Genomic DNA, 17,957 nt, shown 5'->3' on the forward strand with positions numbered 1-17,957 from the left:
AGTTGATAATAACCAGACCTCAAGTCTATTTTTAAAAAGATAGAATCCCCTCGAAATTGGTCAAATAGATCATCAATCCTGGGAAGATGATATTTGTTTTTAACCGTGAGCTTGTTCAATTTCCTATAATCAATATAGAGTCTCAATGTCCTATCTTTCTTCTTGACAAAGAGAACTGGGGCTCCTCACGGTGATACACTAGGTCGGATAAATCCCCTGTCCAACAACTCTGAAGTTGGACTTTTAGTTCCTTAAGCTCCTTTGGGGCCATACGATAAGGAGCCATTGAAATCGGAGTGGAACTAGAATAAACTTCAATTTCAAACTCAACCTCTCTATCCGGCAGTAATCTAGGCAACTCCTCGGGAAATACATCGAAAAATTCCTTGACAATTCGGATGCCTTCAATATCAGATTGAGAACTCCTGGTATCCAATATATAAGGAAGAAACGCCACGGAACCTTTCTTGATCATCTTCTCAACTACCAAAGCAGACACAACATTCATCAGAAATCCACGGTGTTCCCCGATCATTACAATCTTTCGATTATCTGAGGTCTTCAGAACAGCTCTCTTGGTCTCAAAATCAATATTTACTCGATGTTTGTCCAACCAATCTAAGCCAAGAATCAAATCAAACTCTTCCAAAGGTAACTCCATCAGATCAGCCAGAACAATTTCCCCATTGATCTCTATAGGGCACTGTCTAAAAATATGATCCAACACGATGGACTTGCCTAAGGGACTTTGAACTATTATTGAATGTTCAGTATTCTCAACAGGAATATTTAGACCCTCAGAAACGGAATGCGATACATAGGAATTTGTAGAACCACTATTAAACAATACAAAGTAGGGAACTGAATGAATAGTAATAGTACTTGCAGTCACATTAGGCCCATCACGATCTTGTCGAAGTCTGGCAGTGTAAACCAATGCAGGTTGTCTGGCCTCAAATCTGACTGGACCCCTACTCTGAGATGCTCGACCTCTACTAGTCGATCCTGATGATCTCTCCTGAGTACGACTACCTGCAGGAGTCTGAACAGTACTCTGAGTACGAGCAGGAATACGAGCTGGTGTCTGAACTGTAGTAACTGACACTGGACAATCCCTTATAAAATGGTCACCAGAACCACATTTAAAACAGGTACCAAATTTTCTCCTGTATTCTCCATGATAAGGTTTTCCACAATAATTACATGGCTACAATCCAGAAGATTCAACAGGTTTAGAAGACAGAACAATTGAAGAACCGGATGCTACAGGTCTGGCACTCGCACCGCCTCTCTAAAAAGATTCACCCCTACATCTTTGCTAGGATATACAGAAGAATCAACAGAACCAGAAGGCCTCCTGAATCGGGTTTGAGCTCGATCACTATCTCTCTTGCGCTCCATACCCAATAGCTCTATTTCTTCAGTAGTCATGGCTATCTCAACTAAGGCATCAAAATTCCTCTCCCGGTGGGTAGCAACTCGGCTCTTGATTTCATACCTGATTCTATTCTCGAACCTCAAGCATCTATCTACCTCAGTGTCAACAAGTCCAGGAGCATAACGGCTCAATCAGATGAACTCCGCCTCGTAATCCATAACACACATATTACCCTGCTTCAGATCCTGAAACTCCTGACGTCTCTCCTGCAGATATCTCTCCCCAATATAGCGACTCCGAAAATGTGTCTTTAAAAGATCCCATATTAACTGGTTTTTCGGAATACTACCAGAAATTGTTTGCCACCATCTAAAGCTCTCTTTTTTCAACATAGCCCTTTCAACTTCTGCTCAGTCGAGGTCCATCTCATCCATAATCCTCTCTGTGTCCTCTAGCCAATACTCAGCGTCTGTCGGGGGTCCACCAGTAATACCCTCGAATGAAACTACACCAGCAGTGACCAAAGAATTTGAAATCTCAACCGCAGTTATATTACTAGGGGCTCTAGCAGCTCTATGAAACATGCAGAATATAGTTTTATTAATGACGTCTTCATTCACATCAGTATCATTATCTCCAATGATGGGACGGACTCTCACAGGAGTAAACTGATCATCATGAGAAAGGGTCGAATCTATTTGCAGAACATGAGGATCACGTAGAGACATCGGATCGTCGATCGTAATAGAAGGTCGAGCAACTCGCCCTCGACCACGTCCACGTCATGTCCTACGACCTCTAGCAGCACTCATCGTTGGATCTATAAGGATCTACAGAAATAATTTGAAACATATGTTAGATTAGCATCAGGGATCTCGAGAAACCTTTAAATCATAAAATAAGATGACATGTTTTTTTCCTTCAAAATTTCTTAAAAATCCAAAGTTTAGGACCCATATATAGTCCGAGTGTTTAAAACCGAAAGCTCTGATACCACCAAATGTAACCCCCAGACTCGGTCTGTAATTTAGACCCAAACCTAAGTGGTCACATATCTCATTCAGAGATTTTTTTAAACATCTTATAATACATTAGATATAATACAGAACAAAATATTAATAATACAGATATATCCAAAACGATAGCAAATACATGTCACCAAATATAACTGAAAAACATATAGAGATATAAGTTCGTACAAAATAAGTAGTTGATCTTTCCTAATGTCAAATCTGATAGTTTACGGTTTGCTGTTATCTGGGAAAAAACTACAGAATGAGCTAAAAAGCCCAGTGTGCTTCATACAGTGTATATAAAAACATACTGATAAAAATATTCCAATAAAATCGGTTTATGCAATCATGTCGTTAAAAATATGAACACTATCTCCATCCCATCACAACAGAATGTGTAGGTTCCCCAGAACCATACACCTAGCCCACACAACATATAAGGCCCTGAGCATAAAGCCGAGGAACCTGCAGATATACTTCCTTCAACAATACCCCCCAATGAATGAGATGTTCATGAATGTATTTGAATGAAAACCATGATTAATTCTTTAAAACATAAAAGTGTTCATGTTTGGAGATCATATACATAAATACGTAAATCAGAAGACAAATCAGTAGTATACAGAAATTCAGATATCGGATAATCAGTATTCAGAGAATCGGTATAAAATACCGTAACCAGAAATCATATCAGAAATATGCAGTAAATCAGATATCAGATACACAATATTCAGATATATATTTTAAAACAGTAATAATGTAACACAATCGGGAAACACACCTGTAACAGTCTAAGAAATCAGATAGGGAAGCTTATTACTGGGTGATCACGCTCAGTTGCAGCGTTAGATCCTACGAATTGGAAAAATCCATACTGGAATCCTATATAAATAATCTTAATCTTTATTTAAATAATATACGGAAACCTACGGGTAATTCTTGTAGTACGCGGTTTAGGCTGATCTGACGAACGAACAACTCCAGACCTAACTGATAATCGCTCAGGTGAAACACAAGTACCTTCATAAAATATTTTATTAAATCAATTCCTTAACCAAAACTCAAATAAATAATCAAAATATTAAAATACTAAGCCTTTTGGTTTCACATGCTTGATTCGGGGATTTCGGGTAAGAATTTGGCAAAACGGACTTTGGAATCAAATTTAGGACGTCGAAAAACATAAAGTACGACTTTCCAAAATTTTGAATTCTTGGTCAAAATCAAATTCAACAGGTTTGACTGACGATTTGGAGACTTTCGGGTTCGAATTTGGTGAAACGGACCCCAAAAACAGATTCGAGACGTCGAAAAATGTCAGGATATGTATACTCGAAAAAGATTAAAGGTCGTTTAATGGCCAGTCAAAGTCGATCAAAATATGATCAACCATTTTACACATTTATCACATTTTTTTTACAAAAATTACAAACATAGCAACATTTTAAAAATAATTAGCAAAATATCACACTTTTAAAAATATTTACTAAAATATCACTATTTTTCAAAAATTACGAAAATTGAATTTTTTAAAAAAAATTACAAAAATATCACCCTTTTCAAAATAATTACCAGAATACCACTAGTTTCAAAATAATTACCAAATTACCACCCGGTCAATGGTCAACGGTCGGGTCGGGTCAGGTCAACGGTTTGAACCGGTCACCTTCTCATGCGCCGCCGTCGATGGAGACCAAGGATGACACAAACGGACTCGGAACGGCACAAGGAACACGATGGTGCGGGAGGTGTCGAAAACGGATCAACGATCGGCGATGAATTTATGATTTTCTCGGTGATTGTGCTAAAAAAACGTCGATACTTTAACTTGAAATTCTCGGCGTTTGGCAGCGTTTCACTTTAATTAATTTAAGGGGTTTATTCCTTGCTCGATGATGAACACGATGGTGGTTTCAAAACAACGTCGGGATCGTGGTTGGAAGATGGCGTTGGGAAGGGAATTTTGGGAGCAATTGGTTTCTGATTTTCAGAAACCAATTGCACGTATATAACCAAACTTACCAACCCTTCTAGGGTAAATTAAGGGCTTGGTCCCTAAATTTTCTTTAACTCTAAAATAAGCTACAAGCTTTAAAATCTTTCAATTTAATCCCCAAATTTCACTAATTTACTTAATTAAAACCTCAAATTACAATTAAATATTTTTTTTTCAAATTTTCGGGTTGTTACATTGCAGGGGCAAGATGAAGGTTACTGATCAGGAGAGTCCCTTCAAAGACAACAAGAATAAAATGGCACAGTGATAGTTGAAATTGGAGGTCATTGCTGAGGAATTCAATAAACATGCAAATGAACTTCACATTGCTCCAATCGATGGAGGTTTCCAATGGCGTTTCCATTAAAGAACAAGTTCAGCAAAGGATGAAAACCAGAGATGCAATCATTCGATACTTCTGGGAACAAGTACAAAAAGCATCTTATCACTTACACAGTTTAGCTAGAGAAGCTGGAACGGTTCGATAGGGTATTCAACCGGTGACAAACGAAGGCAGAAGACTAGTCAAACTGTCAGAAGCTATTAGGGGTTTTTTGTCTATTAAGAAAATAACACTTTTTTCCTAATAAGGATTATTTATAATAACATACATGTTTTCGGATCAACGCCTCGAACATTTCATACATTTTTGCATTTTGCATCTACATTTCATTTTTAAGCATTTTCATAAACATGAATTTTTTTTCATGGAGGATTCAATGTCAATGTTCTTAATCACATGACACCACATTGAAGCAAGATTTTAACAATTAAAGAAATAATTGAAATCAGTACAGTGGGAGCATGATCTGCTGATTATAGGACTAAGCCTACCTGGATGATCTGAGAAAAGAGTCCCCATATCCTAAGGACTAGGATAATGAAGCTGTGTGCAGTTACCACATAGGAAGCTCCAGACACACCTCAGAGAACTGTAAGGCATTGAAACGCAAGAATCAAGATCTAATCGATTCAGGGCATTGACTTTCAACTTGTAATAGGGTATTCTTATTAGAAGTTGATTGGGGCATCCATCAGGAGTTTTGTTGTCTTCTCATGCATGTCATCTTGTTTGAACTTGTTTTTCTTTCGTACTTATTATGTATGAATGTTTTTATTTGATGTTTAAACATTTTAAAGAAGATGCTTCATTCTGAGGAAATGAGCAGTGAGAAAATTCTAATCTTGAATTCATTGAATATCATCTTAATTAAAAGCTTTTTAATAATTGAGGTTGTAAATCTTTAACAAATGACAAGATTAAACCCCAGTAAAACAAGAACATCTTGATCTTACTCCAGAAATACATCACAATACATATCATTCTCTTAAAAGAACCGATCTAGTTTTCTCCTCGCATGAAGAAGCAATCAAAAGGTTTGGTATTCAGGTATGTGTTAGGGCGAATAGAATGGGGCAACTAGCACATGAGATTTCAAAACTAATTGGTTTCTACCTCTGTTTATAATGTTCAATGATGATCATAATTTTTTCAGATGGAATGGCCAAGTGGGTGAATTTAGTTTAGGTCAGTTGCTTGGGAATTGAACTCTAACGATAAGATTTTTTGACCTTCAACAAACACTTAGACTATGACAGATTCTCCTCAGTGAGCTTAAGAAATAGAATTCAGTTACCCAACAATATATATATATATATATACAATAAAGTTGAGCTATTCCACTAAGGCAATTGGTTATAGAGGAAACTCAAAAGCCCTAGCTTTATGAATAGATTATATTCAAACCATGACATTGATCGGGTGTCTGGAAATTCGGTGTATGCTCCACTGTGATTGTCAAGTCAAAGACTTTGTGACGACATGAATCCTTCAGCTAGCTTGATAAAGATGATTATAATATATATACAATAAAGCTTGAGTTGTCCCTCTGAAGCAGTTGGTTAAACACCACGGCTTTATGGATAAGATTTAGCTAGCCAGACAATGGAAAATTAAATCAAATTTACTAAATAAGGAGTTTCGATGAATATGGACTAAGGGAGTTGAGGAACACCTGTTATAGTCAAACTCACACGAACACTTAGAAATATCATTTTTAGACCGATATTTATGCGCTACCTTGATTAGGTGAGTCTACAAAGCTTGAATAAATGAAAGATTTCAGAGAACTGAAACAGAAGTGTTATGAAAGGTTTAGCCATTGATTATACTAGTTATGTCATTTTGTTCGCCTTCGATTAAAATTCCAAACCAAGAAAGAGGGGCAAGCCATGACTGAATTGAGGAAACAAACCTTAGGATTTAGGTAGCCTACCTTTAAACCAACTTTTCAATCTTGATATTTGTCAAATATTCACAGTTATCAAAGATTAAAAGAGCATTTAATTCTTTTAATATTCAATGAACTCATGTTTTATGATTTGCCTCAATTGTAAAACCGAGAAAGGGGTAATATTTTCAAAACTTTTTCGAAACTCTTTTAATTGATATTTTCAGAACTTTGAAAATAAAAGAGAAAGAAAAAGATTTTTCAAACAAGACAATCTCTCTAGAGTGGATCTTGGTAAATGACATGTGGCTCTCAAACACAAAGCTCATGATTAGAATCAATGTTGAAGCAAGAAATGAGGAACAATGGGGGCATCTTTGAAGATTCAACATCAAATATTGGGGCATTTTTTTAGATTCAACATCAAATATTGGGGCATCTTTGGGAATTCAATATCCTGATGTGAATTATCAGATCTTCTGAAGGCCTTTCCTCCACATGCAGGAATAAGCAGACAAAGAATGAGGCTCCATCTAGGAGATAAAACAGAACTAATTCATGTTGTGTGTATCTTATACATACATAAGAGCATCACATTTACCATTTTTGCATACATAATTTTTTGCAGCTTTTAGAGTCAAGTTTTAACATTCAAGAAGAAAGATACTCGATTCGAAAGAACCTTCAGAAATTGATATTGGTTGCTTAACTCAATAGCGAGGAGCTACACTTCAACCAATTTGATCAATTGAAAGATCAACAGATTTCATAATCAACCTCAGACGAGTTTGAAAGCCAATCTAGAACAAATCCAGTTCAGCTTAACTCAATGCAGAGTGACTAATCTCCAGTTAACATTTTCAAGCCAGATTTCAACTCCATGACGGAGGATTTCTGACTGACAGAATATACCACTTGGCTTTCCCATAAAGGGAAACCATTTAAAGAACCATGATCGGCTTAGACTCACGAAAGGGGGTCGTCCTTCATTTAGAGGAAATTTACAGCACAACTTAAGTCGAGAAAAGCTGTCTGTCAACAAACAACTTTCCAGTTTCATGCAGAGTCAATTTCAATTCATAGCGAAGGATATTGGACTCAACATACAAATTTCCAGTTTCATTCAGAGTCAAATTCAACTTCACAATGAAGGATATTGGACTCAACGAACAACTTTTCAGTTTCATTCAGAGTCAATTTCAACTTCACATCGAAGGATATTGGACTCAAAATAACTTTTTAGTTTCATTCAGAGTCAATTTCAACTTCACAACGAATGATATTGGACTCGAAACAACACAATTTACTCGAGATTGGATTTCAACTTCACGATGAATGATATCCAACTCAAAGCCAATTGGTGAAACAATACTTGGATTTCAACTTCACGATGAAGGATATCCAATTCAAAGCTCAACTTCACAACGAATGAGCTATCCAAGATTTCAACTTCACGACGAATGATATCGTGACCACAAGCAGCAATACAACCCTTGGATTTTAACTTCACGATGAAAGATATCCAATTTAAAGCTCAACTTCACAACGAATGAGCCATCCACGATTTCAACTTTACGACGAAAGATATCGTGCCCACAAGCAACCTCCATCTCTAGATTGGATTTCAACTTCACAACGAATGATATCCAATTCAAAACTCAACTTCACAGCGAATGAACCATCCACGATTTCAACTTCACAACGAAGGATATCGTGCCCAAAAGATCAACTTAGTTTCACAACAAATGAGTCATCTGCAGCAATAAGGGGATATATCCCAGCCTATTACATCATAGCTCAAGGAGAGAATATTTATTTGTCAACAAAAAACTGTCGAGTTCGATTCCATTTAGCTCGATGACATATCAACCGCATGGTAGCAGCGAGAAACTATTTTCGCTTGAAGTTTAAACAAAGGTCTTTAAGTCAAGAGGAATATATGGGGGTAATCTCTCAGCTTAGTGCAACACTACTCAAGCGAGGAATTACTTTCCAGAAGAATTTTCAAGCCGAAATCTTTAAGAAGACAATGGCCCAATTCCAGGAAGCCCAGTTACATTTGTTCCCTGATATATCAAGTCTCAAAACAAAACAAAATGACCAAACAAAAACTGGTTGTCTTTTTCGTCTTTGCCCTATTCTTGTTAACACAAGAATGTGCAAAAAGGGGCAGCTGTAGACACCCGTTTTTAACCGGGCTTTAAAAAATATTATTATTATTATTATTACATTTTGTGTAGGCCCTTGTCACAGCCCAAATTACAAACACAACTCAAGCCCCAGAGCCCATTACAAGTCAACCCAATAACCCAGGTGCAGACCTAACATAGCAAACCGGATCCAGATCCGACCCAATACTCGGAGATAACCAAAACTGACCCATATGACATTTCAAAAATTTTAGGATTTTTTAAACCCCAAACTAAAGACAGACACCGCTAGTGATGTTTCAACATCTAGTCGCGCCATTGAGCCACGAACGTCGAGCCATCTTATCGACGTCGAGCCGAGCCACTGAATGCAACCGTCATCGTCAACTTGCACAGAAAATTCAAAGCCACCAAAGTCAAAAGCAAATTAACCTAATCCCGAAAATTTTGGGATCTAATCCTACCAAATCTCACCAAAAATCTGGAGGCAACGATAAAGAGGGCATTCAGAAATCATATCGAGGAAAGATGGGAAAAGAGAGGATTCGAGAGGAAAACAGGGAGATATTCGGGTGTCTCGAACAAAACACGAAACAAAGGAAAAAATAGAGAAGGAAAAGAGAGAGCTTACCGAGGGGTGTGGGTCGTCGGAGCGTGAAACACCAAAAGACACCGAGACTCAACATTTCTTCGAGAGGTAAACTTGTAGATCTACGGATCTAGGAGGGATTTTAGCCTAAACTAGGTTGAGGTTTGGTTTAAGGAGGGAAAGACGAACCTTTTGAGAAGGGTTGGGTCGCTCCGGCCACCGTGAACCGCCATGCGCTGCCATGAGTCGGTGCTGGTGAACGGCGATTTTCTCTTCACCGATGACAGTTAAGAGAAATTTTTCTCTCTCTCATCCTTCGGTTAAGAAACCGAATAAATTAAAATTTTAGCCAGTTTTGGCTTTATTTTAGACTTATATAACATATCCAAAATGACGTAGTTTTGGAAAGGGATTTGTTTGTAATTTTATTGTGGGTTAATTACACCTCAGGGGCTTCCGTGTTTTGTATATTTATGTTATGGTTACCTATCATGTTTTATTTATATTGTATTTCATGCATTACATTTATAAGTATTATATTTTGGTCACCTAAATATTATATGAATTTCGTATATATTATAAATTGTTCTCTTGGTTTATGAAATTTTCATTTTAGACACTATTTTGTATTTTAGGTTAAATCTTAAATTAGACTGTATGTTTTAATTTCATTATATTTTAGCCCTTAATATTATTAATGGATTATTTACATTTCCAATACTTACATTATTTAATATTTTTAATCTTGGTTTTGGTTTATTGTATTTACTATTTTAACTTTTTAATTTTCAATTAATACCATTTTAGTCCTTAAACTTTCTATTTGTACTATTTTAGTCCTTTAAGTTTTGTAATTATTGTTTTGGGACTTTAAGTTTATGTTTTTGCCATTGTGGTCTTTTAAATTTCTATTTTGTTATTTTAAATTTATGTTTTTACTATTTTAATCTCTTAGCTTTATGTTTATGTTATTTTAATCCTTTAATTCCATTTTTTTAAGATTTATTATCATGTTAAAGGATTTTCTTTAAGTAATTAAATTGAAGCTAATTAATGTTAAATAATTGGATCATGTTTTAACTTTATATTTGATTCAGGATTTCCACCATCACGACAACATGTAAGCGACACAGTACCAATTTTGGGCGTTGTGGGGGGTGCTAATCCTTCCCTACACGTAACCGACTTCCGAACCCGTTTTAATCGAATCTTTGGTAAACGCAGATCAGCTTTTTGTCTTTAAAAATGATTTTTCTTAAAATTGTTTAAAAATACATTTTTAGGTATTCGACCTACCTAACTCTATTCAAATTAATCCAAAATTACCAATTTTTCCAAACTAAAGTCGTAACTGCTTTTAAAACAATAAATAATTATCCACCTAAAAATAGTTATGACAGGTTTCATATTATAACATAGTTTAGATATCTTATATAGGCACGTCCTTTTACATGTGTAGTATGTGATATGTCATATAACCCCAAAATTTTAGGAGTTCCACACTTTAAAAAAATATGGTAATAAAAAATTATTTTCCCAAAAGATATGCTATCATTCCTTTATTAATTCTCATGATAAGATTTAAAAAAACTTTTAGTTTTCTCCTTTATTATCTCACTAAATTAATCGTAATTATTTCTTCATAAAGAAACATTATAATCATGGTTTCTAATGGGAAAAAGTCTTATTTATATTTATTCTAATTTCAATCTTCTTCATCATCTAAAACCCAAAAAAGAAAATTGCTACTACTACTTTTAATTTTTGTTTTGAAGGTTGAGTTTTTAATTGAGGAATTTGAATATTTTGAGAATCTAAAGGTTGTTTCATCTACAACTTAGTAGTCCTGTTGAAGTTTTGCAATTCGGTTGTTTCAAAGTTTTATTCTTCTAAATTCCCAGGTTCTTTCTATCCTTTTTGTTCTTAGCTTATCACTTGATCACTTTCTTTGAGAATTTGATCATGGGTCCTACAATTAGGAAACATGATTTCAGATGTGAAAAACGTAAGAAAAAAAACGAGAAGAGTTAATTCAATCTCAAATAAGAGCTCTTGATAAGTTATTTGTGAAGGAATCACATACTTCTGCTGAAATTAATAATGTTGTTGATGTTGATGATAAATTTTTTTGAATGATGATTGTGTTAATTTGATTGACAATGATGATAATTGTGTTGATTTGAATGAAAATATGCATGTTGACAAAGGTTTTATCTTTATGTGATGGTGATTTTTTAATTCAAAATGACAATTATAATCCTATTAGTGATAATTATGCTAGTCAGAATGTCAACAACGATGCTTTAATATTGAAAATAATATTGATAATAAAAATTTGTCTGATATATTTGATCCTAGAATTTGTGATTTTTAAAGCTAATATGATTGATTTTTTAGTAGCTAAGTGTCTTAAAAGAGATTTGTCTATAGGAAAGGTCTAAAAATAATTTTTCAAAGCGATTTTCTCAACATTATATATGAGAGTATTATAAAATGGGGAAAATTTAATATAGAGTGGTTGATTTATTCTAAAGAATTGGATGATTCAATTTTTTTTATTGTAAAAATATTTAGAAAAGGGCTTAGAAAGGGTCACTTAGCTAATGAAGGTTTTAATGATTGGACATATGTTAATACAAGGCTCAAAGAGTATGAGATTAGTATGAAGCATTTTAAGAATATGACAACTTGTTATGATTTGCATCTTAGATTTTAAAAGTTTCATAAAAGAATGAAACTATTGATAAAGTGACGCAAAAACAACTTGAAAAGAAAAAGGAACATGAAAAAAAATGTATTGTTTAGAATAATTTCAGTGGTGAAATTCCTTGTAAAACATAACCTAACATTTTGTGGTACTAATGGTACAATATATGAAAATAGTAATGAAACTTTTTTAAGCTTAATTGAAATGTTATATGAATTTGATCTGATTGTTCAAGAACATGTTCGACGTATTACAAATGATGAAATTCATTTTCATTATCTTGGTCTTTGAATTCAAAATGAATTAATATTTTTACTTGGTTGTACAATTAAGTCTAAAATAATTATGAACATAAACCAAGTAAAGTACTTTTTGAGTCATACTTGATTGTACTCCTCAAAATGAATTAATATTTTTACTTGGTTCTACAATTAAACCATTGAAATGAATCTTGATCCCTCCACGACTCCATAATCTCAAGTGGAATCATTTAGAGTTAATTATTTCTTATATATTGTTGATCAAACTATTGTTTCTCTTAATAGAAGGTTTGAACAATACCAAGAATATGAAAAAAAAAAATTTATTTACTACTCATAAGTTAGAATCACTAGATGATACAAGTCTAAAGTCTCATTGTACTTATTTTGAATCTTTTTTTACAAGACTTATTTTTGAGTCTATTTTTAAGAATAAATGACAATCTAATATTGGTATAAATAAATTGTATATGGAATTGAGGTTACTAAGAGAGTTCTTGCCTGCCGAAAAAAAGAGACCATTAAAGATTTTAAAGTTTTTAAAAGGTAATATTTTTTCTAATGTTATTATTGCATATAAATTTTATTAACTATTCCATCTGCATAAAGAAGCTTTTCCAAATTACAATTATTGAAGATCTATAAATTGCAATTATTGAAGATCTATATGTGATCTGCTATGTCACAAAAAAGTTTAATGGGTTAGCATTGATAGAGATTAAGAATGATATTTTGGAGAAAATTGACTATGAATATTTGGTTGACAATTTTGCTTCTAAGTGTGTTTAAGGATGATACTTTTTAAATAAAATATCACGATTATAAAGTTGTTTTGTGATATTATTTTATTTTCATATGTTTAATTTTTTTTATAAGAAACACTAGTAATATGATAAATTTTGATATTTTATAATTTCATTTATTATAAAATATTTTGGGAAACTCATTTTAAAAAGTAGCACATGATCTTTACATCTTTTGAGAGGACATGATATTATATACCTTGCTCCGAGAAAGGTATTGGCCTAGTGCAGTGCTATGGTTGAGTTTGAATGACCCAGTCTTAAGGTTGAGGAGAAATGCATTTTATCCTTAAAGTTGCTTCCTGCCAATCTCTTTCGCCAATAATTTACTTGGTTTGGGGCAAACTTTCTATTTCTCCTTTATAATATATACTTCCCACCCAACCTCTTGTTGCCAGCTTTCAAGGAAGCTCCTTCACACGTATAGATTTTCACTTTTTTCCGTCATTAATTGGAGTAAGATATATACATATGTTGTAATATGTAACCAAACGTGTCACAAATTAATTGGAGATCAAATTTATTTTAATTGAATTAAGCTATGACTAAATTGATAGAATATATAAATATTGATGATCAAATGTACAATTATACCAAGTTTTTTAACGGTCAAATCACCTACTCCATTAAATGTTTAATTGAAGAATTTAAATAGTTGGATGGTTTGATTCACGAAATCAAAATATTAGTGGTCAAAATGAAAAGGGGTAATAGTTTAGTGGTCACCCGTGTAGTTTACCCATAAGTATAATAAGTTATATATAGAATCCGGAAGCTAAACAAAAGAATTTGATGTTTGAACTTCAAATATATCTTATATCGTATCTTAATCTTAAGATAATGATTCATTTAAGACTGATTGTATAAACAAAGGATTATTATTTGATGAGCTGTATATAAAAAGTAATTTTATAAATATTATTAAAATGATGATAAGTGAATTTTATAAATATATTTTTAAAAAGTAATTTTATTATTTGATGAGCTCGAAATGATATGGGAGTCTGGAGCTTGGGGTTTTCTAAATTCCTTGGTATTTGTTCGATGCTGGATGTCGAACTTTGGGGGGCCTACTATGCTTTACTTAATGCGTGGGGTTTCGAAAGGTTGTCCTGGAGATCGATAGTATGGACGCTGTCAATGTGTTGACGGATAATATTAAGGGGAGTCGCTCAATGAAATGGCATGTGGGTGAGTTGCGGTGGCTGATATGTTCGATCCTACATGGGGACTTAGTCCTAAGTGATTCATTGTTGTTTTGCAATTAAATATAAATATGAATACTCTTTTCTTCGTATCGATTAGGAAGGTTTTTAAGAGGTTCATATTAATATTTCCCGATGTACTATCCCTTTCTAATGGAATCATGCTATTTACCAAAAAAAAGAAAAGGAGACTTGTCATTGACTAAACAATATTTGTAGAATTATATTTTTGTAACGCAACAATAATTATCCATTAAAAAATAGATTAATTCCTTTATTTTTTTTATAAATATATTGTTTATAAATGGAATTACTCATCTTATTTGGCAGATCTTGCATATTTAAAACATGGTTTTTTGTAATTCGGAAAAGTTCAACATGAACAAATACTTCTATTGAATTTTTTTATTAATTATATTGTAAGTTAAACACGGTTATTGTAATTAAGACAATTTTATTCATATGTCATGCTGATTCGAACTAACCCATAAACACAAAATTGAGAACTTATGTAAGCCCCAATAACATGAAATACAATATTCATACACAAATTGTTGAATCGAAATTGAGAAATGAAAAAAAAAAATGGTAACGTTTCATTCAAAAGAATGTCTGCTTATCTATGAATCGCCATTGTATATTTGTACTTCTCGTTAATGAAGAAATATGTGTTTCTTAAACAAGCCTTTTAATCCTCAACTATGCATGCTAGTAGATTCATCACCAATCTTCACCTATGTTACTTGGATTCAGGTGAGTGTCGGATAAGAATATATTTCGAACATGAGCGTTTGGTTTTTAAAGCTATTTCAACGGTCATCGAAAGATCGTATCCACGTAATTATGTTCGATATGCATCTGAGAGACATACACCCTTACCTGGGATCTTATGAGCCATACGAAAGGCACATGACTCGATTTGTCGGACTCTTTCTTGGCTTACACCCATCGATTCGCCGATTTCTTGCAAAGTTTTCATCCTTCCATCTTCCATTCGAAACCTCCATCTAATCACCCGTCTCTCTCTCGGACTCAAGCTTTCCAACTTCTCAATATCCTTCTTCATCAACTGTTTGATCAGGATATCTTCCGGTGTACCTGCTTCAGGATCCGCAATTACTTCCTGGAAAATATATTAACATACTCCGATCAGGATATCTTCCGGTGTACGCTGTAATGCTTACAGGTTGAAAATGGAGAAGATAAGAATTTGAAGTAGGACAGACCGAAAGTTTGAGATTTTGGTTGATCCCGATCTTCTGATCAAGAGATTGAGGAGCCTTCGGCGTGAGTAGAACAGTGGTGAGCCTCTTCAGGGAGAGCCCTGTTGCCTCTGCAACTTCTTTATTGTTAGGCTGTCGTCCATTTTCGCTGTACGGCTGCTTTCTAGCTTCCTTCACTCTATAGGTTGCGTCAACCATGTGAAACTGCAAAGCCGATAAAGTCAGCAGAGTTAACCGATTCGATGCATTAATTTCAATAATAACTACAGTTATCAAGAAATATTGTTATAACAGTAATTGAAGTGTTTAATTTATCTTAGAGACTTCCATGGCAATGCATTTAGGACTGGAACACGATAGAACTTACCGGCAAGCGAATTGTCCTTGACTGTTCGGAGAGTACAGCTTGCTTAATCCACCAGTGAGCGTAAGTTGAAAACTTGAAACCTCTGGAAGGATCGAACTTCTCGATGCCTCTTACAAGGCCTCGGCATCCTTCCTGTGAGTGAACCAGAAAGAATAAGACACTAAAACATAACCTGAAGCTGCTCTTTCTATCTTTTATTTTCTTTTCTTCTTCAGGAAGAGCGGCTGCATGTAGGATATTGCATACCTGAACAAGTCTTGGAAATTCATCCCTGTTCCCCGATAGTTTTTTGCAATTGAAAAAACAAGTCGTATGTTGCTTTTAATCATTTTGTCCTTGCAAAGTATGCCATAATTTAAGCGCCTCCTCAGGGTCTTATGATCAACTCCAGCAGCAGCTGCCCACTCTACAAAGGCTGGAAATCCTCCGGATCGCTCTGCAAGCTCCTCTGGAGTTTTTCCAGTTTCAATAGGTCCTGAAGTCGACAATACAAGGAAAAATTAGTTTATCAATATGGCTGTGACAGATTATGTGATGACAAGAGTCTTGTTTATCAAATGCTTGTCAAAATTATCATATCTGTATTCCTTCTGATAATTCAAGTTCTTCACTAGCAGTGAGAAGCCTGGAAGTACCATTAGTCCCTCTCAAGTTACGCAATGGATCAGAAGAGACGTCTCGCAAAGAACCATGCCCTTTTTTATTGGTGGAACTGGACTTCACAGAAGCAACATTGGCAACAGTAGCCCTCTGCTGCTGCTTTCGTTCTTCTGGCTTTTCGTTCAGGTTGGCGCTTTGACCTGACTGCTACATTTCTGGATAATTCTTCCTCAAGAAGTTCAAGTTCTTCATTTGTTGGTTCTAGTTCATCAGATTCTTTTGTGGAATTTCTCTCTGAATGATCTTCAAGTTTACGGACATCTTTAAGGCCATCTCCAATAATTCCAGCCCTCTCGGACTCAGTAAACAGGGCCCACTTGGATGTGGAAGTATCAGTTGTGGATTTAGTTTCTGTTTTAGAAGAACCATAGCTCTTAAACATCAAGCCAACATCCTTAGAAACATTAACAACTGCACGTGCAAGAGCTATGGCTTCAGCGGCGGCGGCAACAATTACAGTCTCATCGCTTGTAAGAAGATTTTTGGTTCCTAAAGTTGTTCCAAAGCATGCCTGCAGACATATCAGAGATAGTGAAATTTTAACTGTATCTCATATATCATATTTAACCTCATAACTAGCACCAACGTCTGTAGTAAAATTTGACTCTTACCACAATGAGATTATATAACCAGATACTAAAAAATTTAAATACAGGCCCAAATGATGCAACATAGCAAGACAATAGCGCCAAAACACAGTTCCTTGATTTTAGAAAATCACTGAGAAAACAGAATTGCTGAAATAAAAACAACTCAAATGGATCTACAGCAAACCCCATGGACTTCTAACCAAAATGCAGTTCCTTGAAAATTTTGGGCTCATTGTCTAGCATGAACTTCATAAGCGATAAACGATTCATAAGTTTATTGAGAAGCAATAAAATAGATGAAGTAAGAAACACATCTATTTTGAGAAGTGAAACAGAAAATACAGATTTTTTTCACAGAAATTATCAGTTCATATCCTAAAAGAACACAACTACCACTGAGGGTGGACCATTGCCTCTATATATGTCTCTTCTCTATCTGCAATAGCTGTATTCGTATGAGCTGAAAAAATTGGCAAACTTAGCTTCCTACATCAAGCATTGCGGTTGTTGCTTTCAATGTTGATGGTGATGTGGTGGATAAAACACATTGTTCTCGGAAACATACAGGTTCTTTATGTCTTGCTGCAGATTCAGCCAAGAAATCACGAGAAAGAAATTGTAGTGCTACCAAGTAGGATAATGAGCATACAAGAAACATTAAGATCCAATGAGACTTTAAAGCTTTACATTTAATAAACATTTGAAGAAATACACTAACAAAAGCATTACAAACTACAGAATTCTAAACATGATTGACTAGTTAAGGGGGTTGTTGCAGCAGGGGG

At 34.6% G+C, this 17,957-nt stretch overlaps 1 pseudogene; it reads right to left on the reverse strand.

The window, feature by feature from the left end:
* Positions 1–14,967: 14,967 nt before the first annotated feature.
* Positions 14,968–17,553, reverse strand: LOC120179120 (annotated as a pseudogene).
* Between the last annotated feature and the right edge of the window lie 404 nt (positions 17,554–17,957).

This window comes from Hibiscus syriacus, unplaced genomic scaffold (genome assembly GCF_006381635.1).
Source record: "Hibiscus syriacus cultivar Baekdansim isolate YM2019G1 unplaced genomic scaffold, ASM638163v2 tig00112402_pilon, whole genome shotgun sequence".
Classification (NCBI taxonomy): domain Eukaryota; kingdom Viridiplantae; phylum Streptophyta; class Magnoliopsida; order Malvales; family Malvaceae; genus Hibiscus; species Hibiscus syriacus.